At 25.9% G+C, this 27,596-nt stretch overlaps 1 protein-coding gene across 2 annotated transcripts in view; it reads left to right on the top strand.

Annotated features, from left to right (window-relative positions):
* Positions 1-20,464: 20,464 nt before the first annotated feature.
* Fmrfar (FMRFamide Receptor) overlaps positions 20,465-27,596 on the top strand; it is a 31,451-nt gene continuing 24,319 nt past the window's right edge. For both annotated transcript variants that reach the window (XM_074256757.1, XM_074256756.1), the window contains exon 1: positions 20,465-21,580. The gene's annotated coding sequence lies outside the window, so the exon portion shown is untranslated. The remainder of the gene's footprint in view (positions 21,581-27,596) is intronic.

Below are 27,596 nucleotides of genomic sequence, written 5' to 3'. Positions count from 1 at the left end.
AAATTTGTAAGTGTCAATAGATTGAATTGTTTGTTTTTGCTATTTATTTCTAATACTATAAATCGTTTGTTTATCGAAGAAATACCCATTCAAATCGATCACGTTCTAGTTTATTGGCAATAAAAAAAATTATATCAATTTCTAGAAATTATTATTTTTTCCTAAATATTTTTTTTTTTATGACCTTTATAAAACAGTGAATTTATTATATGGCAATTTTAAAAATACTTGATCGCATTCAAATTGTTAAACAACAATAATCATAAATAATAGTTTCAAAATAGAATATTGAGTATGACTTTAATAGGTTATGTAACTTATTATTATTCTACATTGTGTATTCATTTGCTCAAAGATAATAATAAAATTATATTAGTATCAATAGACATCAAAACAAATTATTTGACAGTTATTCAATTGAAATTCATTCAGCTCATTTTTTGATAGTTCATTCTATTTTTTACTATAATAATTTCATGTTAACTTTTTATAATATTTCAATAATGAAAAGATAATAAATTTAAAGTTGCAAAAAGTAATAAATTTTTAACTTCCCGCTAAGAAAATCGAAAATTAAAAAAAATAGGGAAGTTATTGGTTTTACCCCGTTTTGCAGAAATCGAGATTTTATCAAATCTCGACGTTTGAAGGTCACAGGAAGCTTTTCTAACTATCCCCACGAGGGTGTCACTATATCTGTATGTATGTAAGTATGTAAACCTCCTATAACTTTTCAACGGTTTGAACAATTTTATTACGGTTAATGCCATTCTAAAGGGCTTAGTCAAACGTAGATTTTTAATACAATTTGGGTTGATTCGGGCCAGTAGATTTTGAGAAATCTCAAAAAAACCACGAAAAAAAATTTTTTCAACTATGGTTTTTTCGGAATAACTTTTAAACGGCTCTATCGATCAACTCCAAAAACTAATCAGATTTAAACATCATAAAACCATGCCGATCGCTGCCAAGTCGGTCAAAATCGGTTGATTAATTTGAGAGATATTGTCAACGAAAGAAAACCAAAAAAATGTTTTTTTCAAAATTACTCCAAAATTCCTCGTTCGATCAATTTAAAGATTCTTATCTTTAGAATCTTTAGAATTATTAAGAATCTTCAAGATTCTTTATGAGGCTGGAAAAACTGCGTTGAACACCGCCAATCACGTGAAAATCCGTTGATTCATTCAAAAGTTATTGCGGTTTGAAAATTCAAAAAAATAGTGTTCTATGAAACTTCCATCAAAAGCATAAAAAAATATCTCTTTGAGCTCGGAGAGCTCAAAAACATCGTAAGTGCAATTTTAAACGCCTATAGATATGGAATTAACGGGAAGTTGCAGGGATGACCTGCAGGGTCAACCGTTCCCCTAATTTTTTTTAAATGCAACAAAGAATGATTTTTTTTAGGTAAAATTAATTAAGCATCTCCACCCGATTAAAACTCTCGACCAGTTATCGAGCGGTCATGAAATCGACTCCCAGTCTGGACAATCTAATGGACCTATTACTCTTCCAAAATTTTTTATTAAACTCCAGTCTCAATTTATTCTAATGGAAATCAAATAAACTTCAATCCAAGCTAACAAAAAAACTCCTGAAAATAGTTAGGTTAGAAAAACATTTTTATATTTTTCTCTTCTTTATTAACGTTGTAGCAATACATAAGATATTTTCGATCATAAAATTTTTTCAGTGAAAATTGTTGATGTTAGTTTAGTCTGTGTATTTACACGTTAAATTTCAAGCGGGTATGTTTATTGAGGAAATTGTGTTTTTTTTTTTTTTATATTTACAATTGAACATTTTTTTTAAGATAAGAAAATTTGCCCCGGTTATATAAAGGGTCCTAAAACTATATTATATATATATATAGAAATTTAAAGATAAAAAAATCAGAGTTACTGTGTTTTTTGATGAAAAATCTCTACACGCCTGAGTCAAGGAATTAATATTAATATTAAGGGCCTAAACTTTCAGGGAATTTTTTTTTTGAGTAATTGCAACAAAATTTTACGATAGGACCGGAAAAAAAAAAGTTGAAAAAAAAAACTCTAATATATCTTATATTATCTTCAGTAATTGTTAAATTCTCATAAAATAAAGGATTTGAAAGTATTCCGAGGATTTTAGTAGCATTAAAACTCTCGCGTTTTAAAATCCTTTTTTAAGCAGGGTGTCCAATTGAATATTGATAAGAAAGCTAATAATTTTTAATATCAATTTTACAATAAAATCATTAAACCAGTTTAAAGTGAATGAAATTTCTCATCTCACCATAACTATCTGATGATAAAAATTCACCGCTTGACAAATAAAATCATTAAGCTCGCAATTGCATATTAGAGGAGAAAAATTTAAAATTTAGCCGTTGGAAAATACTGCGAATAAGGAAGATGATAAAAAAAAATCGACTTTACTTGAAATGAGTTGCTATTACATAGTTACTACTCCAACCCCGTAGACTTCTATCAAGATACTTTAAAGTTGATGGTTGACGGTTAAAACTCTCATTGCCGCTCCAACTCGTCCAATATATTAACGTTAATTTATATATGTATTAAATATAAAATTAAAACTTTTAATCATCTCCATAATTTCTTTCGAATAGTTTAATTTGTATGTTAATTGCTCTTGTAAATGAATTTCAGGAAGAATTAAAACAATTAAATTAGTGATAAAATATTACATTATTAATTAGAGTTATGAATTGGTTATTTAGTATTAATTGATAGCATAATAATCTTCAAGCGTAGACCATTAATAACTGTCCGAAGAAGAGATATAGATAATAATATTCGGGAAACGTGTAGTATATATGCGATAGGAAGAGGGATTGGATGATGGTGATTGTAATATTATGGGGAAGTATTTGATACAGAGGATAGAGTAGAGGAAGGTCTATAGGAAGCTCTAACGGAGCTTTTAATATCTCACACAGTCTCAGTGATATAATGTATGAATCAGCTGGTAAGAGCCTCCAGGAATAATTTATAGCCTATGTCAGAGCAGTGAATGGTGAATATCGAGATTATGATCGATGAGACAGCGTCTGTGATCTTCACTTTTTCATATAGATCATATACATATTGTATATGTTTTTTGCTTAGATGTTTATGACTCCAGATATGTGCATACAAATATATACATTAAAGAAATTCACATTAGCAACTAGATGGAAAAAGTAAAGTAGATAACAATTTTTTTAGTCAAGTAAACTTTTTTTTTCATTGCGTCTTACGTCGGTTACCAGTCAAATGACGCAGGGGAAGAAATAATGTTTGTTAAGAAAGAAAAAAAATTTTGAAAGGATGTCGCCTTGATTACTCAAGGAGAAAAAGCACAAAAAATACTTTCTTTATTTGGAGTTTCTTTGGATGAAGTAAAAAAAGTGTTATGAAAAATTTAGCAACATGTCAAAGCAACTTTGTTTTCTGATTTGTGACCCGGATTTTCATTGTGCAAAAGTCGCTTATTGTAAAGTACAAAAACAGTGTGGTGTTGTCTTGTAAATTTTTTTTTTTTTAAACTTATATCACGTATATTGCTAAACTTCTGGGCTTGCAAAGTCTTTTCATGAATATCTATATATGTAGTGGAAATTAAGAAAGAGATAACACAAAAAGTTTTGGTAATAATAAATGAAAATAATAACAATGACAATGAAGTATAAAACAAAAAAAAAATATTATTTATTGTTGTTAATAATAATGTATTTTTTTTTCGAGGTGGTTTATTTTATTTCTCACGGATTATAAATTTTATTAAAATTAAAACCAACTTCTTCATTTAAATTGAGATCATTCTATTCCCTTTGTTCGTCTTATCTCCAAGCTATTAAAGTTCTGCGTGACATCATGTACTCTCTCTTTACTCTAGACTTCCAAGGATCTACATTCAATATCGCGGAATCTTCCATTTTTAGTTTTCAAGAAAAAACTTTTTCAAGCTTTATACTTGTAATATAATTATTACATTGAAATTTTTTTAACACCGTTCTTATATAGTTTAATGACAATCTTTTTTTTTGTATTTAATTATTTAGATAGAATAGCTATTATGTTAGTATATCAAAATATGTATGTTATTAATGAATACCAGAGAGTTAATTCATCAGGATAAACCCTTTAGGGTTAAAAGACACAAAGCTTTTCCTTGACATAAGTATTTCTTCAAAATAACCTTTTACTACTCGTGCTACTGAGAGAACCCTCGCATGTTAACTTTTATTAAAATAGTAAATAAACTACCAGAATTATTGTAGTTGTAATTATATTAAAATTTATTAATCTATAAATATTTTCCGATCTGAATTTTCACTTTTTTTTGGCTAACAAATTTTTTACTTACTTTATTTTTTTTAAATAAAAAATTTCACATTTGTAATTTGCAACTTTGAAATATTTATTATGAATATTTAATTATTTTTGTTATTTAATAGATATTTTCACAGTTAATTTGAATTTTCTAAAATAATAACTGTGTGCTTAAAATAAATTTGACAAGGTTGTGCTAAAAATCATTACTTTAGCGCGTGTAACAAAAAGATAAAATAAAAAAATGTGAAAAAGGAAATGTTAGTTTTAAAAAAAATATCATTTGAATTTTAATGTCATATTGTATTAAATAAAAAAAAATTTTTTTACATCTATAAAATTTAAAAATACATAAGATTTATTAATATCATTAAAAGTTAAAGCCTTGAATAAAAATATATCCAGCATGGTTTATTGATCTTCGTTTATGATGAAAATCAAACAGCTGTAAACTAATTTTCTTCTCTAAATACTGTATAATTAATGATCATCCAAATATTAGTTCGAAAGTTAGTTTTCCAATAATTTGATTTGTGATATGTTTTACTCAAATAAATAGCAAACATTTAAGTAATAAATCTTTACTAATAAAAATGATTCTTATAATCAAAATTTTCATTGGCTTCCATTTGATGCTTAATAATGAAACTTGTTCCACTTTTGTATTTATCGAATTAGATGCGCAAAATCGATAATAATTAATCTCTCATATGCAAGTTTTGAACACGACGAGACGTTTATTAATCTCGTCTTAATCTTACTAGATACAATATTGATATCTGACACTAAAACTAATGGAAATTACACTCTAAGACGTTGTAACCGGAAGATACAAAATTAAAAAATTTTTTTTCACCTCGTTGAGATTGTTGATGGTTAAGCGAATTAATTTTCACGCGTCAATAATTTTCAATAGATAATTACAAAATTTGCCGTATTATCGGAGTAGTTTACCAATTCTTCACACTGAAAAAACCAGACAGAAAGAAAAATTTCTTGACTGGAGAACAAAATTCTTGGCTCAAGAAAATTTTCAGATGCCTGAAGGAAGACCGAAGTTGTGTTGGCCGAAGTAAAAATTTTTCTTGAAATTCTATTCTTGGTGGAAGTAATTTTTTCTTAATTCAAATTATCATAAATACTTGATACAATCAATTTTTATATTTAATCAAGATTTTTAAATACTTTAGGGAAGTAGCGCCACCTACTTCAGTGAAGAAAAAATTTTCTCACCTTGAGAAAATTTTATACCCATTTTATATTATTTTAGCCTGCAATTATACATATTGAATGAAAAAAATGATTTAGTATTATTTGATCTTCCCATTTGATATGTTAATCAATAAAAATATTAAAAAAATTTACTTCTATCGAGATATTCAATTTTTGGAACAAGAAAAAAATTTTCTCAAGACAAGAAAATTTACTTCTATCAAGAACTAAATTTTTTGGAGCAAGAGGCTGAATTTTCTCAAAACAAGAAGATTTTCTTGACTTAAATAAATAAATTTTTTTGCATCAAGATACATATTTCTCAAAGTAAGAGAATTAATTTTGTTGGAATAAGTGAAATTTCTTGTGTCAAATAAATTTTTTTTCTTCGCTTAAGAAAACAATTAGGAAGAAAAATATTTCCTTGGCTCAAGTGAATCTTTTTTCTGTGCAAAAATAAAGTTATATGTACAATAATTTTAACACGCGTTAAAATAATTTAAAGTGTGATTATTGATTCAATTTTGACCATTTTAAGAATTTAAAGAATTTTAAGAATTTTAAGAATAAAACGGGCAATTACATTTATTAAATTGTCCCAAAGTGACAATTTAATGAAAAAAATTGATTTTTAAAGTACTTTTTCTTATTAACCTGTCAAAGACGAGCGCAAACGATAAATTTTATAAATTTGATGGAACAAAAGTGGAATAATTGTAAAAAGGCTCGGTGTCTAGTCCCGGAGTGTCTAGTTGAGTGGTATAGTTTTGAAGAAATAAGACAATGGTGAAAACTATGACCTATATATCCTTTCTTTTATTTTAAATCTTCGAGGTCGTGGGCGTATCGATCCTCATCCTCGTTCCCCGTGGCGTTTACATACGTACACATCATGTGACTCAAACTTATAAGTGTAATGTTCCGACGTCATCAAGAATTGAACATTTTTTTCCATAAATATACAACAAACAAATGCAAAATCAAGTTTCTGGGCCAGCAAATATTCGAGATTTCAATGGCAATTCATTTTTGAATTATTGATTTGATGATGCCCATTTTTATGATGGTGATGAAACGTGGGAGTGCATCTGGACCAAATTTAGCATTTATGCTCACTGAACTAACATGACTAAATCCGTTCCTTGGAGTTCTAGTTTAAGCTGTGTCAACAATTAATTAATATGTCTAAGGGAAGCTTCCCATTACATTCAATCTACAGTACGAGTATTTACACATTTCACCGGTTAATTAGTTTCCTAGTTTATGGCACAAGTTGTAATTAAAAAGCTTTTGAATAATTATATCATTTGAAGTTTAAATAATTAGTTCAGTACTGAAAATTATAAAAAAAATTTTTTTACCAAAAGTAAAATTTTTACCGAAAAATTTTTGTGGATTTCATTTTTATGATTTTAATTAATTTATGATTCAATTCTTTTAATTAAATAACTATATATAATCTTAAATGTCGAAAAATATAAATATAATAATAGTTAATAATTTAAACTTCAATGTTTATCATTTCGCACTTGAAAGATTATGGTATAATAAATAATAAATATCAAGAAAGGTTACTAAATTTTTATAGTAAGAATTCTGAATTTAATGTAATAAAATAATAAATTTTAAATGGAATAATAGAAATGAAAATTTAATTACCGACTTGGTGCTTTGTACTGTTTAAAATGATGATTTTTAAAGTGAGAATTATTATTTTCTATACACGCATAGAAAGAAAAATTTCTTGACTGGAAAACAAAATTCTTAGCTCAAGAAAATTTTCGGGTACCTGAAGGAAGACCGAAGTTGTGTTGGCCGAAGTAAAAATTTTTCTCGAAATTCTATTCTTGGTGGAAGTAATTTTTTTCTTAATTCAAATTATCATAAATACTTGATACAATCAATTTTTATATTTGATCAAGATTTTTAGATACTTTAGGGAAGCAGCGCCACCTACTTCAGTGAAGAAAAAAATTTTCTCACCCTGAGAAAATTTTTTTCTTGAATATTTGATACCTATTTTATATTATTTTAGCCTGCAATTATACAGATTGAATGAAAAAAAATGATTCAATATTATTTGATCTTCCCATTTGACATGTTAATCAATAAAAATATTAATGAAAATTTACGATCAAGATATTTAATTTTTTGGAGCAAAAGAGAAATTTTCTCAATACAAGAAAATTTACTTTTATCAAGAACTAAATTTTTTGGAGCAAGAACCGTATTACTTAAAGCAAGAGAATTAATTTTGTTGGAATAAGTGAAATTTCTTGTGTCAAAAAAAAATTTTTTTTTGCTCAAGAAAATAATTAGAAAGAAAAATATTTTATTGGTTCAAGTGCAGAAAAAATTTTATTTGATTTAAGACAATGAAATTCTTAAAAATTATTATTTTTATTCAAGAATTTTTCTTTCGATTTAAGTTAATTTTTTTTTCAGTGTGGTATTCACCACAAATCATTTTTTTCAATATTAAATTATAAACATTGGCTTTTATACTTTTTTACATTCTTTCATAATATTTAATATAATCCCGCCCGAACTTCAACATACCACTTGAAATTCTATACAGTAACTAGAATCTAAGCACATTTGAACTATTCAATTTTTCCTATGTGTAATTTTAGTAATTTCAATGTAACTTTATAAATTTGAAGTTCTTTGAATTGCTTTGATTAAAATATCACAATTATGTTTCCTGTATAGTAAGGATTCGCAACTCTGCACAAAGGAAAATAGAACATTTAACTCGAGCAAGAAACTTCGATTTGTAACATTAAAAGTTGTATGACTGCAATAAAATACACTATTAATTAACTTTGCAAACTTGAAATAAGTCTCAAGTGAAACAATACATCAGCATTTATATATATATATATATATATATATATATATATATATATATATATATATATATATATATATATATATATATATATAAATTCGACGATGATAACTCAAATTAATCAATTACTCCAGCATGAACTTGCAAAGTTTTAGGTATAAGTTATAACTTATAACATATTAAATTCACACCGAACGTTTTTTCGGAGAATGATTGATAAAGTTGTAAATAATACCATCGAGCTGTCTGGGTTTCACGCTGATTGATATATCAATTCGGTGTGAGTAATTTTCGATGATATTTTTAATCTTATCACGCGTAACGTTAATATTGAAATTATGTAGAATCTTAAATGATAAATGAAAAATAAGTTATTCAAAATTTTCTGTATAATAAAGTTATTACATCTATTAATGAGTAATTAGAATTTGCTGCGAATTTTTTTTTTTTTTCTTACGGTAAGCTGATTTCATATAATACTAGGAAAATATGAATAATATAATTCATCATCATTAAATAAATAAACCAGGAGATTATTAACGAGGTATTCAAATAGTCTGGACAGAACAATTGTGTTGTACCGAGAGCACAACAAATATCTGTTGATACTCGAGTATTCTGTCTATATAATATAGAACACAACAAGAATAAAGCTGAATAAGCTCCGAGTCCTAAAACATTAAGGTCCATAGTGGAGTATATATGCCCAGAACGACGATAAATCTTATTAAATCCACACATTCGTATTCAGGATGAAAACCAACTCGATATTTCCTTCTTGTTTTATGTATATAGAATGAATAATAGTGAGTAGGTGAGCTAGGCGTTTCTCTATGATCTTTCATCAGAAATTATTATTTGTTTTTGATTTTTTAAATTTATTCACCGTTTAGTAATGATTGCCGGGGACAATATAATATTTGTCTAGTTATTCAAATTTTAACCTCACGTATTATATATTATATTTTAGTTGAGGAGGGATGACGGAAATCGATAGTCAAGGTATAATTAATGTTGTGCAAAAAAAAAACTTCTTTTTTTAAATAAGTGGATAGATAACGGTGTCATTTCAGTGCGTGACACTTTTGACAGGAACTTTATTCTATGACAAGTCATTCACTGGATAAAATATATGGTATGATAAAATTTTACCCTCTTGGTCATATATAGACCATTTAGAATAATGATAAATGAGGATAATTTGTTTTTATAACGATAATCCAACTCTTTATGCCGGAAAAAAAGCTAATACTGCTGACGCGTATAATATCAATTCATATTTTTATCCTCTGACCATTTACATAATTTTTTATTATCCGACATACTGGGTATTCATTATTGCTGCTATTATTATTATTATCGTAATAATTTTATCATTATTAATCTTTTTTTTGTGTGAAACTTTAACCAATGTTATTTATTAAACTTTGTTACAAAGTAGAAATAAAAACGAAATAATTAACTCTTCTATTATTTGAAAAGAAAACAATGAAGGAAGAAAATAGCTCGATTAAAACTAAAAAACAAAAATACTTTCAGTGTTAAAACTCCTGTAATTACAATAAAAAAGATAAGTTTGTTAAAAAATTATAAAACTTTTTTATTTATAAAAACTTTTGTTCTTCATATTTATTTGTAAATGGTTTGAATTTTTTAAAGCAACTTTAACAACTCTATTATTCGTTATTTTCTCGTCATACCTTCGCCGAAATTACCATGAAAAAAAGCGCATTAAAAATTAACGTCTTTATCATTTTTTCAGTGAAGAATTTACTGATATCGATAAAAAATACTGTTATTATGAATTTTTGTTTTTGTCACCAGAATTAATTTTTTTTTCACCGTTCAAAAATAACGAACACTAATAAATCTCGAAGTTTTAGAATTTTTGACAGTTCAATATGAAAAATTTATTAATCTCATTTAAAGCATATAAAATTCTGTAAATATCCAAATATCCTTTGTTGTATAAACAAAATTCCTCGATAAAATTGGAAAAAAAAAACAAACAAAATAGAAAAGGGTATTTTTTTGATAAATTAATAAAAAAAAAGCACTTTATAGTTTTATCGTCAAGGTACAATAATTTAACCATTTTTTTTTGTCACTTTGACATGGTGTTTCTACGGTAAATAATGATTTCAATAATAGTGTTAACCTTCCGACAATATTAAATTCTCTGACCACACTCTACTCCATGAATGAACTAACTTAATTTACTTCAATTGAAGCTATTAGTTTGTTTGCTTATAATAATAAAAGCACTTGAAAAATTCTTGAGTCAATAAATCTCTGTCAGAACATAATTTTTATTTTTTTTTTTCAGTGCATAAATCAATATTATTTTCACAATCATTATTAATGAAAATAAAAATAAAAGGCCATAAATTTTCTCGCAATATTTGCTAATGGCGAAATAAAAACTATAATTTAGTTTACGAGGTCATTATAACGAGACACTCTTTTAATATTTTCTATATAATATCAAATGGCAGTACATCAAGCTGCGCATTTATGAGTACCTGGTAATTTTCCGTAATAGCAATCGCTGTTAATAAAACGTTAACACTATATAATACTCCATTAACTAAAGCTTTCATATTTTGTAGGGTTTTAACACATTATGTGTTAAAACATATTTTAATATATACATATTTATATAAATTTATCATTTACACAGAATAAGAAGTATAATTTATAGTGGATTTAATTTATTCATTATCGAAAATAATTATAAACTATACTATTTATTTCCAAATAATTGCATGAATATTTATATATGTTATTATTATTGTTACTGTAAAGAAAAATATAACGATTATAAGATTAATAATTATAATGATTAAAAGATTAATAAAAATATTTCGCATAAAAGTTCTAAATATATAGCAATTAAGTACTTTAATAAACTACCTCCGACATTAAAGTCTTTAAATATAAAAAATAAGCTTAATAAAAAGAAAATATTTCAGTGGATAGCATCAACTGATATCTAATTAATGTTTACATCTTTCATTTACATAATTTGAACCATTGTATTGTCACCTTAAAATGATATTTTGTGTTGTAATACTAAGTCCTTTTTTTTGGATAAGTTTTGGTTTCTCCAGGTCTATGTACAGGTGTTTTATTTTGTAACACCTCTATCGATGCATATTTTTTTTTTATGTATATTAGGGTGTGTCAAAATTCAGTTTTCATGAAGAACCTTTTAAAATTAGAATTTTGAGTTCCGCTTTTAGAAGGAGCTGTGTTTGTGCATTTTCTAAGATATTTTGAGGTGAGACGATTTATTTGATTTTCATAGAATTTTTTAACAGGAGTTTAGTTTGGGTATTTCCGCTGAAAATTCAAAATTTGGCCGAAAGTGCCAAATTGAATCTCCTGTTAAAAATTCTATGAAAATCAAATAAATCGTCTCACTCCAAAATATCTTGGGAAATGCCTAAACACAGCTCCTGCTAAAAGTAGAACTCAAAATTCCAATTTTAAAAGGTTCTTCACGGTAATTACATTTTGGTACATCCTAATGTATATACTATTTTTGTATCCTGGTATTGAATAAATAATAATAATGATAATAATATTTATATATAGTGCGCACGATTCAAAATAAATTCCAGTAATAAAAAATAGAATTCCAGCTATAAAATAATAATGAAAAAAGAAATATAAATGTTTGCATTGTTAATAATGGACTTTTAATAAAATTTTTATATACAGTTGTATCTATAGCATACACGAATGAAAATGAAACGCGGATCAACAGAGTGGCAGACGAATCTGAAACAAAGACTAATGATTTCACGTATATAATAGTAACAAAGAAATTTCATTATAATTCTATTTTAATCGCACTTTATATCTATTTGTGCTATGTATATTATATGTTTTTGTTATAACGCTATCATTCAGTGGGATTATTTCAATTCGACTACACATTCAAGGTAGATTAATCATTTCTACCTTTGAAGTAGAGATTATTTGATAGTAAATATCAAATAATCATTAGTGAGATTAGATCTTATACCTTATCATTCACAAAACAATTAAGTAATAATTAAATGAACTTTGTGTTCTCGAAAAAAAAAAAAAATAATAATAATAATTTTTTTTTAATATTAAATTTTCTCATATCAATAATTTTATTTACTTTGTATAAAATTTAATATGTACTTTTCTATGATGTAACAAGTCGAGTAATATTAATATTCATCTACTTTGACTAATATATTCGTCATACATTGTACATTGTCATCCTCATTAGCAAACTAAACTTTCAGCTCGGCAATTTCAGGGGAATCACTTAACCCTTTAGGTGAGAAGCGGCTTAGTTGGACGAGAGCCGAGTGGGAAATTTTCGTAATATATCCTCAAAGGGTTAACAGCTTCTTTTCTCTGTAATTGCGATGAGCTTGTTTTGAATTTTTAAGCTACTTAAGAGATTTCAGGGAAATTTTAAAACTGGAATATCTGGAAATTCAAGCCAAAAAAATTTTTTTATTTTTCGAGCATGTTGATAGAGGAAATTGAATGTAAAGCGAAAGAATGGAATTGATCTCTATGAAATAAATGGATAAAAAATATATGAATAACTTTTTAACGTATGTAAGCTTTTTAAAAACGGATTTTTTTCCTATCGGCCATATTTAATATATTTTAACTATTATTGAATTATGTTAAAAATATATTTTATATAAAACTAAATTTACTTGAGCTAAGAAAATTGTAAGGAAGACTGAATTTATTTTTGAGCAAGAAATTTTTTTGATAAGAAAATTTTTCTTCATCCAAGATAAATTTTTTCTTTCTAAATGGAGCAAAGGTTTCAAATATTGACCAATTTAGATAAAATAAACACAAATATATTATTTGTAAATTTATTAAAAGAGATTATGAGCTGAAACAGGCATTCTGATTTTTTTAATATTTTTAATTTACAAACTATAATACTTTTGTTTGTAAAATATATAATAATAATTGCATGCGCGAATTTTCATTCGAAGTATAATTAAAATTTAATAATTACGGACTGACCATACAATTTAACTAGATTTTTTTTTAAATCAAGTTTTTTTGCTGTCTGGTCAATATTTGGTTCTTTTAACCTAGTTCCTTGAGTCAAGAATATTATTATTTTTATAGAATATATAATAAAAATATTTATGAAAATCTAAAAAGAAAAATATTAATAGTCTAAAATAAATATTTATAGATTTAAAAAAAATTTAATATCCTTTGTTCTTTCTTATTTCACATGTTTGTGAATTATAAACAAATTTATAAAACACATATAATAAACGTCCGATATTTATATACCTTTGCTCTATATTTTTTATATTTCAACACATATATTTTATTTAAATTTTTCCATAGAGGATAAATTTTAAAAATAAATTATTGTGGCTTGTAAATTATGATCTTCGATATTTCATGTTACCATTTTTATTAAAATATTTTATTAGTTTTTAAACACGCTATCAATTAATAAATTAAATTTAGTCAATCTGAACTTTTACAACTATATATAACATCTTTCCCAATATTGACTAATAAAATAAATAAATATCTATCTAATAAATAATAATTATTATTTAAGTTAATTTTTTTTTATAGTTAAATTATCTAAGAAATCGTTTGAATTGACACAGGACGCCGTACATCAGACATCATCATCCCTCATGTTCACATCAGAAGCCCTAATCGGGTACAGATGTATGTTATACATCACATTGATTCATTGATTTCCAATACTATATAAGGGTTTTCCTTACTAAGTCCTTCTTGGCTTTAAAATTTTTTATTCAACATCAAGAAGCTTACAGAATTCTTCAGTACATCACAGGCACACTATACGATCATCGAATAAAATTAAATTAAAAAGACATCTACATTATGTGTTATTTAATTTTCACAAGTGATGTGTGAAAATTTTATAGAGAATATATTTTCCATGATTTCTACATCGTACAATAAAATTTTAAAAACGAGTTGTATGGAATTTTTGTCAAGAGTACACTCGCTTATACAGAGATAGAGAATAAAGAATTATGATTGCCTATTGTTATGTTCAATAGGATGATTTTCCACGAAAAAATCTTCAGAAGATTTATTTCAATTCCTCTACTTTTATACTCGGAATAAAGAGGACATGTTTGAAGTTTTATAATGTGGAATTAATAGTTAGATTATCATTATTTTATTATAAATGCATGTAACAGATATTCTAGACAATTAATTATAATGTCGTATAGTCATTCGGACAATTGAGATTAATACGGACATATATGCGTAAAAATTATAAATGGGACGGTCAAGTATTACGTCAGGGTAAAAATATTAAAGCAATTATTCAACTGTTAGTCGGTTGGATTGTTTTGTTTATTTCAAATCCAAATACTGTGAATATGATTATTTATTTTATTTTTTTTTTTATTATTTGGTTTATTGTTGTTTTATTTAACAGCGAATGAAAATGGGTGTTTCTTATTATTTTTGAGTTTTAGAGTATTTTTATGGGTGCATACATAAATAATTTGACGTTTTACATTACATTAACCGTTGTATAGTAGACTCAGGTTGAGAGGAAAAATAAAATGAGAATAAGAAAGTATAACACTGCGATCGAAAGTGGTTAGATTATCCTTACATACATAAATATGTAAATTGAAAGTACGATGATGTATATAAAATCCATTATTATATCGAATTCGATATATCAAGCCAATCATAGTCGTTTCTCTTATGTATCCGTTATCCCTTATTTTGTAAAATAAAAAGCCAACTTGGGATTTGTTGGATAGTTGAAAAATGATGAATAAAATAAAGATATACATTTACCTTACGTAAATCATCAATTTTTAAGATTTACGTTATCGTTACATCTATGCAAATTTCAATTTATTATTATTAATTATTATTGTTATTATTTATTGTTTAACAACATTTACTTTAACCTTTAAATATTTTAGAACATTAAAATGCAATTTTCATTATACCTGGGAAAATATATATATATATAATTTAGATCCATATCCAAAAGATTTAAATTTCGCATTCAACTAAGTGCTACCAAGATCTAATCTTTTCATTATTTAAATTTAAGAGAAGCTATGTAAATCTCTGTTGACCGAATAGAAGTGGAGGAAGAAAAATGGTTGACTTAGAAATTCAAAATTTTGATTTAAATTAATAAAAAAACAATTTACCCTGCATATATCAATCTCATCAGCCGATAAATGAAAATTCATTTTAATCTTGTTCTGACAAACTGAATTAACGAGTAAATTTAATTAAACAATAAAACAAGACATCAATATCAATTTTTACATTTAAAAAAAAAAAAAAATTACTCTATGAATTCAGTGATAATTTTTTTTATTTTGATATATACGACTCTACTTGTATGTTTTTCGATTAAATAGCCCGTCTTACTTTCAGCCGCAAAGATATTTTGTCAGTGAAAAATTTTCTTTATGCGCTACAGAATAACAATAAGTAAAAATTTTTCATACCGTATATTTTTTTCTTTTACAAACTGTTCTATCATCAGTTCTCAAATGAAGGTACGGATTAATATATGTACAGTTGATTAGAAATAAAAATGTAAGTTTTTATGTGAGGAAATTTTGGAATTTAACAATCTGTTAATAAGAAAAAAAAAATAATATTGATAAATCACAATGCAAACATCTTTGTAACAGAATTGAATTTATTTATTCAGATTTATGTTTTGCTTAATGATAATCATTCGTAAAATAATGTTTAAACGTAGAACAATAAATTTCAAATGATTATCGTATTATTTTACCGATGAATAAATTTATCGAAGCAATTAATCAGATCCAGTAATACAAGCCTAATTGAAACGTCAAATGGAGTTCGGTAGGTATCTAAACGGATTTGTGGTACATTAGAACGTGAGATCGATGTCAGTCTCCGCAAGGTAGTATAAGCTGATGGCGAACCTCAAACTGACTACTCCCGATAAGAAACGTAAAATTATTTATAACAAGCCATCATTAGCTAAGTACTCTAGCATAAACATAACAAGTTTTGGGTAAATTAGAGCTTTTAAGCTTTTATGGACGAGTATTGCAAAATTTAATTTAAATTATTAAATTCTAAGGTCGATATTGTTATAAAAAAATTAAAAAATTCAATTGAAAAAATAAAAACTACACAGAAAGAAAAATTTCTTTCGACTGGAGAATAAAATTCTTGGCTCAAGTATATTTTCGGGTGCCTGAAGAAAGACCAAAAAATTTTTCTTGAAATTCTATTCTTTGTGGAAGTAATTTTTTCTTTATTCAAATTATCATAAATACTTGATACAATCAATTTTTATATTTAATCAAGATTTTTAAATACTTTAGGGAAGTAGCGCCACCTACTTCAGTGAAGAAAAAAATTTTCTCACCTTGAGAAAATTTTATACCCATTTTATATTATTTTAGCCTGCAATTATACATATTGAATGAAAAAAAATGATTTAGTATTATTTGATCTTCCCATTTGATATGTTAATCAATAAAAATATTAAAAAAATTTACTTCTATCGAGATATTCAATTTTTTGGAACAAGAAAAAAATTTTCTCAAGACAAGAAAATTTACTTCTATCAAGAACTAAATTTTTTGGAGCAAGAGGCTGAATTTTCTCAAAACAAGAAGATTTTCTTGACTTAAATAAATAAATTTTTTTGCATCAAGATACATATTTCTCAAAGTAAGAGAATTAATTTTGTTGGAATAAGTGAAATTTCTTGTGTCAAATAAATTTTTTTTCTTCGCTTAAGAAAACAATTAGGAAGAAAAATATTTCCTTGGCTCAAGTGAACCTTTTTTTCTGTGCATCAAGTATCAAAGTATCAAAAAATAATGCATAGCTTTTTGATCCGCATAAACAATCCATAAATAAAAAATAAAAAACAATTTTTTTTATCGGTTTCAGCATTGAATTATTAAAATAATAGTGTATATATTTTGGCGGTGACACGAATGTTTCGTCGGCAGCCCGTACGAATACTACCGATTTAATATATATTGGAAGCGTCGTTCAAACGTCCGTTTATGTGTCCACATGTGTACATCGTAAATTTTCATGGTTCTGCACTTTCTCTTTCGTTCTTTCTCACTTACTCTCATTCATATATATTCACACCCGCATCCGCCGGAGGGGTGTATATTCATACATATATATACGGCGGAGTATGAATTCACCAAATCGAATTTAACTCCGAAATTTATCGATCAAGATTAATATAATAATTTAAAACAACATTTAAACTCATTTCTCATTTGTGTAAATATCAATATGTTGTATTTGTTTTTGTTTTTAATTATTAACACGCTCTCATTCAATTGTTTCAATTATTATATTAAATTGATCTATCCATTCATGTAACGAAATCTTTCAAAATAATTTTTACGAACTTTGACGGCTGATTAAATTCACAATTTGCACCCATAAAAAATCGATTAAAAGATAACAATTTTAAAATATTATTCTTGTGCTCTGATCAGGATTACCAGGATAAAAATAATAATTAATTTTACCGGCTATCCACTCACAGGTTCCATAGAATAACAGCAAATATTGTCCGCTTTTTAATTCCATTAAAACTGAAAGCTTTTAATTTTTCAGATTATATTAAAAAATTCAAAAGTAAATTATCGAGATTAAAAACTGAAAAACCCACATTCATATTGAACTAAACTAAAAGTGATTAAAAAAAATTCATTTTATTGTAAAAAAAAGCCAGTTTTAGTTGTAGCCAGTTTTACATCGCAATTTTGAGACAATTTTGTTATAATTTGTTTTATTTTGACGAGTCATGTCGAATAATATCATTGGCTTAAAATTCTATATATGTATGTATACAGCTCAAATCTATTCAAATGATCTTAAAATGTACATTACTATCTTGAATTCAAGCTATTATTAGTTGACTTGCGATAATTTTTTTAATTCATTACATGACTGAAAATTTAACTAAATTTCATCGATAAGTCTATTTTGTACATTTATCTTCAAATATGTTAAATTTATCTTAAATTTTGCACAATAATCTTTAATTAAAGCTATTATTCCTTGACTTTTAATTATAATTTTTAATTCATTTCGTAACTTTAAAAATTTGGAAAAATTTTCAACAAATTTATTTTGGGTCTTTACCTTCAAATTATTATTTTTTCTCTTTCATTTAAAAAATCTATCTTTCCATGTCAGGTTTAGGCGGATGACGCTTTTTTATAATAATTTTGTAATAGCTTTATCCTTACAGATATCTACTAATTAAATAAAATATTTAATCTTATATTTTAGTTTTATTTTCGATGAAAGCGTGTTTTTTCATTTTTTAAACTATAATTTATGTAAATTGTTGTTGTTTATTCATTTGGATCTAATTCATTTGCTTACCAATGCAAAAATATTTTCCAAGCTTAGCAATTTCTTGTTGGAAAATTCTTCCCGCTTTGAACAAGGAATTCTTTTGTCTTGATCCCTTACATTCGCCTGGAGAAAAGAATTCAATAAAAATGTTAAATTCTCGGCTCCCTTTTTAATTCGACGTCAAATGTCAATCAGACACTGAATAAACCCCCGAAATTCTGTCGAAAATATTGAAACCAAATGAAATAGTGAGTTATCGCTCAAGATTTCCGGTTAAGAATACATAACGAGTGCTGAAAATCCTAAAAGGATATTGATACCGGTACTCCCGCTCTATTAGTCTGTTTAAAAAATTCTCACGCAGATACGCTATAAAGAACCCTTATATTTTTTTAAGATGAATTATAGTTAAATCTATTATTTTAATCTTTTTTGGCACGTCGAAAGACACTGGGGAAAATTATTGATCTCAGTCTGGTGTGAATAATTTCATGGGAAAGATTTAATTCCACCAGCGTAATAAGTTAAGTAATATCCAAAATAAAATGGTATGGAAAGAATTAAGGGTTTTAATTCTGAGTAAAGTATTGTAAATAGAAAAAAACATGGTGATTGTTTCATATGAAATATTTCAATAGATAAAAAATATATTTAGAATTTTTTATAACAACCACATATTTTTTTGATAAAGTTTATCAAAAGTAAAATGATTAAAAAAATTTTTTTTTTATTTATCAAAAAATTATAAAGTTAATAAATTGATAATTTTAGAATTTTTTTTTAAACTGTTTCTTTTTACAACGAGAAACCAGAAAAAATTATTAGAAATCGCAAAATTTATGCGAACAGATTTTATTAATGATTTTCGATCGAAATAAAATTTTTATTAACAATGAAAGCTTTAAAAATGATTAACAAATTTTCATGTTATCCGTTGTAAAAAAAAATTATTTAGAAAAAAATGTTTCAATATTTTAATTTTTCAATTTTTTATGCCGAAAAATTCAAGTGACAATGAAACTAAATAATTATCAAAATTATAAAGAAGTTTTTTGTGAGAAATATAATTCACTTTTAAAATAGTCTTTAAATTTTATTATTTATTCCATCTTATAAACAAAAATTAAAATAAAGTAAATTTTTCAAATCAAAATTTTGGATAAAATATTTAAGATAAAAATAAATTATAAGAAACTTTTCTTTTTACATAAAAAATTAGATTCCTGAAAAAAGAGAAAAAGTCCATTTAAATTTTCGTACATCTAAATGTAAAGTTAAAAACAAATAAAAATTTAAAATTACTCGAGTTAAGTCGTCGCAAAAGTTAAGAAATTTTATAAAAAATCTCTTATTCAAGATAAGAAGAAAGAGCCTTTAGGATCCGTTTTTCCAGTAACGATAACGAGCCAAAGTATCTAAGCCCCGATCAAAGATACAAAGTAACAACAGGAAATTGATCTAGAGATTACAGCATGAACTTCTCAATAGTTAATGCAATAGTTGAGTTTTATTTGTCGAAGTAGTCGGACGGAAGCTCGAGCAACAGAGCGCGCAGGCGAAGATTACTGCCAGCTTCAAGCCAGAATCAGAAGCATTCCTGACACGCTGACCGTCGGGTCTGCTCGTGACAATTCGGCACCCGTGAAACGCGGTTCATCGCGATTCAACATACCGCGGTTTAGTCGTACGTCGAATCTACCAGTGAAGCTAATGTGCGTAAGTCTCAGCCCCAGCAAAGTTATTCTACTCTACTTGATTCCACGGCTCACTTGACGCTTACAACAAAATAAAAATAAAAATAAAAATAAAAATAAAAATAAAAATAAAAATAAAAAAAAAGCTTTATTTGCTGAATCTAATAACCGCTCAAGTGTAAACTGCTCCTCTCGATTCGTCAAGTGTCATTAAACGCCAGACATCTAAATAAATGTGATCTTGCAGCACTTTATTGCCAATCTGCTATTTGCTGGCATTCGCCTATCGTGTATACATACGATGACACCATGAGTATTAATCATAAATATACTTCAATCGTCACTCATCTTGCACTTGCTCTTTCTTTATCTCCCATCACCGGCAATTGACAATAACAACGAGCTTAATTAAAAAATCTGAAAAAAAATTTTAAATAAATTAGTTTGGTAGTTTTTGAGGAAATGTGACCAAGTGTTAATAATTTTTTAAAAAATGTCTAAAGAAAACGGATAAAATACAATAAAATAAATAAAAGTTAATTTTTACCAGGAGCTTTGTGATTAAAAGCCCACTAAAATGTTACATTAGTGATCAAAGTATCATAATTATCGTAACTCAAAATCAGACTTCGACTTGAACGACTGAATTTATCTGGGTGGATTAAAAGACAGATGTTGAAACCCCTGGATTGGATTTAGGGGTGGGTGCTTTCAGTTTAGGGTTTACAAAACTTTTGCCATGCGAGCTTTCCAGTTTACAGCCATAAATTTAATATCTATGTATCTGTAAATGTATTTATATATTATTATACAGATAAGAAAAATAAAAACATAAAATTTATCTCATTTAATGCAAGCACCGACGTCTAATTTAACGGTAACCCGTGGTGTGTTATTTATATATCCAAGTCTTCAGTATATATGTATTAGCACTCTGAGACAGTGACATCAATTTACAGTCTTTTAAAAAGAGTTGTGTCTTGTGAATTTTGTTCTTCTGGAAAATAAAATTATAAGGAATATAATTATTTATTTATTTAATTCTGTAGCGGAGGATTTAAGTGTCGAGATAAAAAAGTTTGTTGTGCTACACTGTGTACTTTTTGGTGGCTGTAAGTTTTGCTCTTTTATGTACTTTGTTATTCTATGTTGACTTTAATTTGTTTGAGAGTTTGTTGGTAATTGTTTTGAAGTTAAATTTTATTATTATTACACAGGCTTTTAATTATTTTTATATATTTAATTTATTAAATGGTTTCATTGAATAAAAATTTTTAATTTATAAGGAATTGTAATTAATTTTGAAAAATATAATTGACGATATAAAATTTGTTATTAGTTCTATAATTAAGAATAATATTTATTTTTTTATTTATTTTGATACATAAATTAGTACTTAAAAAAATATTTTCAAAATTCCATTAATTAAAAATTTTTTTTGTTAAAAAATGTTCATATTTTTGTTAATTTCAATGTCATTAATATTCATTTTATTTATTTATTTAAAGTTAACATATCATAAAAATTATTAAATTATCATATATATTATTAAATATATAGCAATAGAAAAAAGGAAGAAACTTTAAAATTTAATTATTTGTTTTATTAAATTTTAATGTAATATCATGTGAATTTATTTCTTTTTAATAAATCATTGCGCAGTTAAAAATTATTTGTTAAACTCAACACAAATATATTAAAATAATTTTTTTAAGACAGCCAGAAACAATATTATTTTAAACAAAAGTATAAATTTTATAAATATATTAATTATTAATAAATTTAAAACTTAAAAAAACTAAATTTATTTTTATTAAAATTTTCTAAATCGAGTTCAATGAGTAAAATAATAAAAAATAGAAAGTATTTGTCACTTATAAAATATTTTTTGTGTAAGCTCGACAATTTTGGATTCCCTTTTTTCGATAGTGTACTAATTTATTAAAGTAAAAATATAATTATGAGTTTATTATAAATATCCTCTAAATAAACAGTTTATTCTAAGAATAAAATTTAAATTTATCCAACTATTAACAAAGCTTTTGAGAATTATAAGATTTAACAAAGAAAACAAAATAATAATTTTAGTGTGTATGGTTATAATTATATTTATTCATGTCTGTTTTGGGTTGTCAAGAAATTATCTCTGCAACTGACACATGAAAACTAAACAGAAACGTGTCCCTACCGGATATATGTTGTGAATAAATATTTATTTTACTAACAGTTTATTCGCCTTGCTAATATTGCTATTAAAAATTTTTTCAACTTTTTTTACGTCCCATTTATTTTAGAATTTCTATTTTAATAAATTTATTATTATTATTTATTAAATTTATTCTGTTGTAAGTGAGGATTAATCCCCATATAACCAATAGCATGAAGGATTAATTTAAATATACATTATCAATTTTTAGCTAATCCTATTAAAATAATCTGTTAATGAACTCATCAAACTAATTTAACCATTAGAGTCGCTTCTCATCAGGATCGGACTAATAGTTTAAATTCTAGTTTTTTTTTACAATTATCCTCTTATCTAAAAGTCATTTTTTTTTAAATATTAAATTGAATGATAAATATTAATTAAAATATATTTGAGTTTAGAAAAAAAATTTTTTCGTGAAATATAAGTTATTTATTTAATTTAATTGTATTTTTTTTTTTTTAATAATAAATATTTAAATAATTGCTCAAAGGAAAATGTTAGCGAATGACTATTAAAAACAGCGACAATAAATTCTTTTGTTAATTGAAGTTAATCGAGTTCGAATACACTATGAACGTATAATTATTTTATAGTGTAATATAGTAATGAACAATAATTTTATAGTGTTCTTTTGTAAAGTTTCTAATTTTATCATTTCAATTTTCCACTTTTAAATTAGTTTTTAATTTGTTAAATAAAAATCTGAAAACAGTTGACCGGCTGGCCATTCCTGGAACTTCTCGGTTTTGTCGAGCTTGAAGCGCTTGAAAATTGTCCTATTGGTTAATTTTAGAGCTCTTCAAGCTCAAAAACTGAAAAGTTATCTAATAAAAAAAAAAAAATATTTAGAAATTTTTAAATATCTATAATTTTTTAACACTTTGTTCGATTTTGATTTACTTGGCGTCATTCGACGCAGTTTTTCAAGTAAAAAAATTGTTTCTGAAGCATTGAGTTTATGGTTCGAAGAATTTAAAAATTCTAGCTGGAAATAGTCGGATCGACTTCGTAGGACGTCAAAACGTGGAGATCTGATAAAAACTCAGATTCTCAAAATCGGGCCGAAATCTATAACTTCCTACTTTTGAAAATTATCAATTTTCAAAGCGGGAAATTAAAAAAATACTTTTTTCTTCAATGTAAAAAGTACTTGATAATTTTATTATTTCTTCCGATTGGCATTTAATGATTGTAAATTTCTAACAACTAAAAACATCGAAAGTTTTCGGGCAATAAATTTTGGAAATTATTATTAAATTATAATCTGAAAGCCAAAAAAGTTTAAAGCATTGACAACGAGACAGTATACTGTGTCAAGGAAAGTCTACACGGAGTATACCGTTAGATACTTCTCAGAATAAGATTTATTCGACTACTTTGTCGAAAATCCCCTGGATATTTCACTAGTGTCTCATCCTCATCATGACTCGAGACGTTAAATTGCAGTCCTTGAGCAGCTCGATTACTTTATTTTCCCCGCCAGCTTATAAATCAATAGCTCTAGAATAATAAAACAATTTTTTATTTATTTTATTAAAAAATATCATTAGTTTATTGAAAATTCATTTTCAGTTTTTTTCGTTTTAGAGCAATGATGAAAGATGACTCTATAGTACGTCTATACTACAATGTAGCAAAAAAAGGCATTTCTTGAGTAAGACAAGCGGGATTTTTAAAATGAATTTTTGGTTAAGTCCAAATTTATGTCAAATGATTTCAAATAATAGTGTGGATTTTCTAGCAAAAGTTGCGTCATTCGCGATAAATTTTCAAGAGTATTGTTTCGCTAAACAAAACATTATAGTTGCATTAGGAAAAGTCTCACATTTCATCAACAACGAATATGCTGTGAAATTTAATCATAAATTTTTATTTTTAAATATTCATAAAAAATTATTTTTCGTGAGTTAATATTATTAAACTTTTATGTTACTTTACTTTTTGGATTGCTAATAAGGTAACCGCGAGTAATAAGGCCTAAGAAAAATTTTTGATATGAATAAAAATATTTATGAATTAAACCAAATATTACTGAAGAAGATTTTCTATAAAATATTTAAAATGAATTGATATTTTTACCATAAACAGAAACAAAATTAAATATTTGAACGATGTAATATAAAAAGTATTGTAATAAAAAATATCTAAGACGCTTCAGAAGTATACTTATATTTAATTTAATTAATAATGAATATTCTGTTTATTTTCTTTTCCAACTTATATCTTGATGAATTTTGTATCTCTATAGGTAAATATATTTAGTGTACAGAACTTTGTAAATTTCACATGGGAAATCAATAAATAAAATGAATAAAAAATAAATAGTAGGGTAACAAGGCTTACAGGCTTCGTATATTTACTCAAAAAATTAAACCACTTAATACATTTAATATTTAAGTCGTTCATAATTTTAATATCAAAATATTAATGTCATTATTGACAATAAATATTAAAATTGTTTAAGCTATAGTACAAACTAATTATCTTAAAATTTACCGAAAGTTAGCATTTTTTGTTGATAAATTAAAAAAAATGTACTTGAATAAAAATTATAATTATAAATTTTTTTTGCATCACATTAATAGCTTACAAAGACTTTTAAGAACATTAAATATTAATCATAATTTATTATTCAATATTTGACAAGGCGCTTCACCAGCTTTGGCTTATTATCCTTTGTAGAATTACGTTTTTTACCATCTTTGCGACTTATAGACTATTAAATTGAATATTCTTCATTTTTTATCACAAATGTCCCTTAAAAAGAGCTTATTACTCGCCGTTACCTTATAATTTATTTTTGATTCAAAATTAAACGACCGCTATGAACAACGACGCATTTGTATTTTATAACTTTCTAAATTACAAAGAAGAAAATTATCGAAAATTTACTCTCTCTCTCTCTTTTCTTCACAGAACTAAAATCAAATAAAATAATTTATTATTGAAAACTTAATATCACTATAAAAATGATAAATAATTTCATCTGAAATGAAGTCTTATCCGCGGATAGTACGTTACTACTACCGAGAAATTATAATAAACGACATGGATTTAATTTAAAGAGCAAATCTCTATATAACTTCCTCCTGGTATGGCACTTGTTATCCTGACTCCTACTATCACAGTTCTCTTAGTTTGTTGGGCTCTTAATTCCCATCTATTATCTTGGCAAGCAAACAAAAACCTCACGACAAATTTTTTTCTTTTTCTTCTTCTTCTTCTTCTTCTTCTTCTTCTTCTTCTTCTTCTTCTGTCGCGATAAAATAAAAATAAAGAAAAAAAAAAGCCCGACGATTCGCGTTAAAGTTTACTAACAAATTAGTTTACTTTCGCTTTTTTTAGTCTCATCAATTAAATTTTTTTTTATCCCTATTTTCGTATATAGGATAAACTTTCGAGTAGCTTTTATTTTTCCTGTGAATTTGTTGAATTACCGTATATCACGTCCTCTGGCACTCGAGAAGACAAGCAGCAATAATGACAAGTATAATCGTTAATCAAACGTGAATAATCTCGCTTTGAATACATCAAATATCATCGAATGGTTTTGTCGGATATATAAATTAGTAGTGACCAGAGAATGAAGAGAATGAAGATTGTTGGTGTTGAATTTATTAAACTAGAGCTATTGCTTCGTACATATGCGTCCAGTTATGTAGGACAAGGCAATTGGAGGACACATTGCTGGTAATGATACCCATAGATGGAACAATGCCGCTACTTACAACAACCTTCTCTTATGTTTAACGCGCTATTTTGTTATTAAATTATATTCTATTTTTACTGAGTAAATGCAATCATCGTCATCATCATTAACATACACGGAGAAATAATACTACTTTGAAATTTAGTGGAAATTTTTTTACGGTAAAAATTTCAATTCTAATTATCCACAGAAAGAAAAATTTCTTGACTGAAGAACAAAATTCTTAGCTCAAGAAAATTTTCAAGTGCCTGAAGGAAGACCGAAGTTGTGTTGGCCGAAGTAAAAATTTTTCTTGAAATTATATTCTTAGTGGAAGTAATTTTTTCTTAATTCAAATTATCATAAATACTTGATACAATAAATTTTTATTTTTGACCAAAATTTTTCTCTAGAATATTTGATACCCATTTTATGTTATTTTAGCGTGCAATTATACATATTAAATAAAAAAAATTATTGAATATTATTTAATCTTCTCATTTGACATGTTAGTCAATAAAAATGTTAATGAAAATTTACTATCAAGATATTTAATTTTTTGGAGCAAGAGGCTGAATTTTCTCAGAATAAGAAGATATTCTTGGCATAAATAAATTTTCTTGGATCAAGATACGTATTTCTTAAAGCAAGAGAATTAATTTTGTTGGAATAAGTGAAATTTCTTGTGTCAAAAATAAATTTTTTTTTCTCTCAAGAAAATAATTAGGAAGAAAAATATTTTTTTGGTTTAAATAAACCTTTTTTTCTGTGTGTAAATAAAGACTCCTTCAAGTTTTGTGATCAGTTTTCAATTTAAAATTCAAATTTCTCGTTATCTATTAAAGATACTAAAAAGACGCGAAAAATTATTTTGTAGGAAATTTAACTATCTATAAAAAAGTTTCTTATCAATTTAACGGTATCTTGTATCCTTTAGAGAAAATTTAGCGGTGAAGTCGAAATCAGGAACACGATCACGAAAATTAAATTTGAAATTGAATACAGAGATTGAACCCGGATGAGAATGATCGCGTAAAGTTTTGAAGACCCCGACAATTTCAACAGTAGAGTCATTACTTTTACCGTCGATTGAATTAAACTAAATAAAGTTTCATCGATGACTGAACTGAGGATGAAATTCGGTAGACAATAAAAGGTAATACACGGCGGTAAACTTTTTATTCTTACTTTTTTTTTGTTTTTTTTTTTTTTCCTGACTCACATTCACGCA

This window comes from Cotesia typhae, unplaced genomic scaffold, assembly GCF_013202065.1.
Source record: "Cotesia typhae breed Kobodo isofemale line unplaced genomic scaffold, CoteBio_Ctyphae scaffold_152, whole genome shotgun sequence".
Taxonomy (NCBI): domain Eukaryota; kingdom Metazoa; phylum Arthropoda; class Insecta; order Hymenoptera; family Braconidae; genus Cotesia; species Cotesia typhae.
The sequence above is the reverse complement of the archived record's forward strand: the minus strand, read 5'-3'. Positions and strand labels throughout refer to the sequence as shown.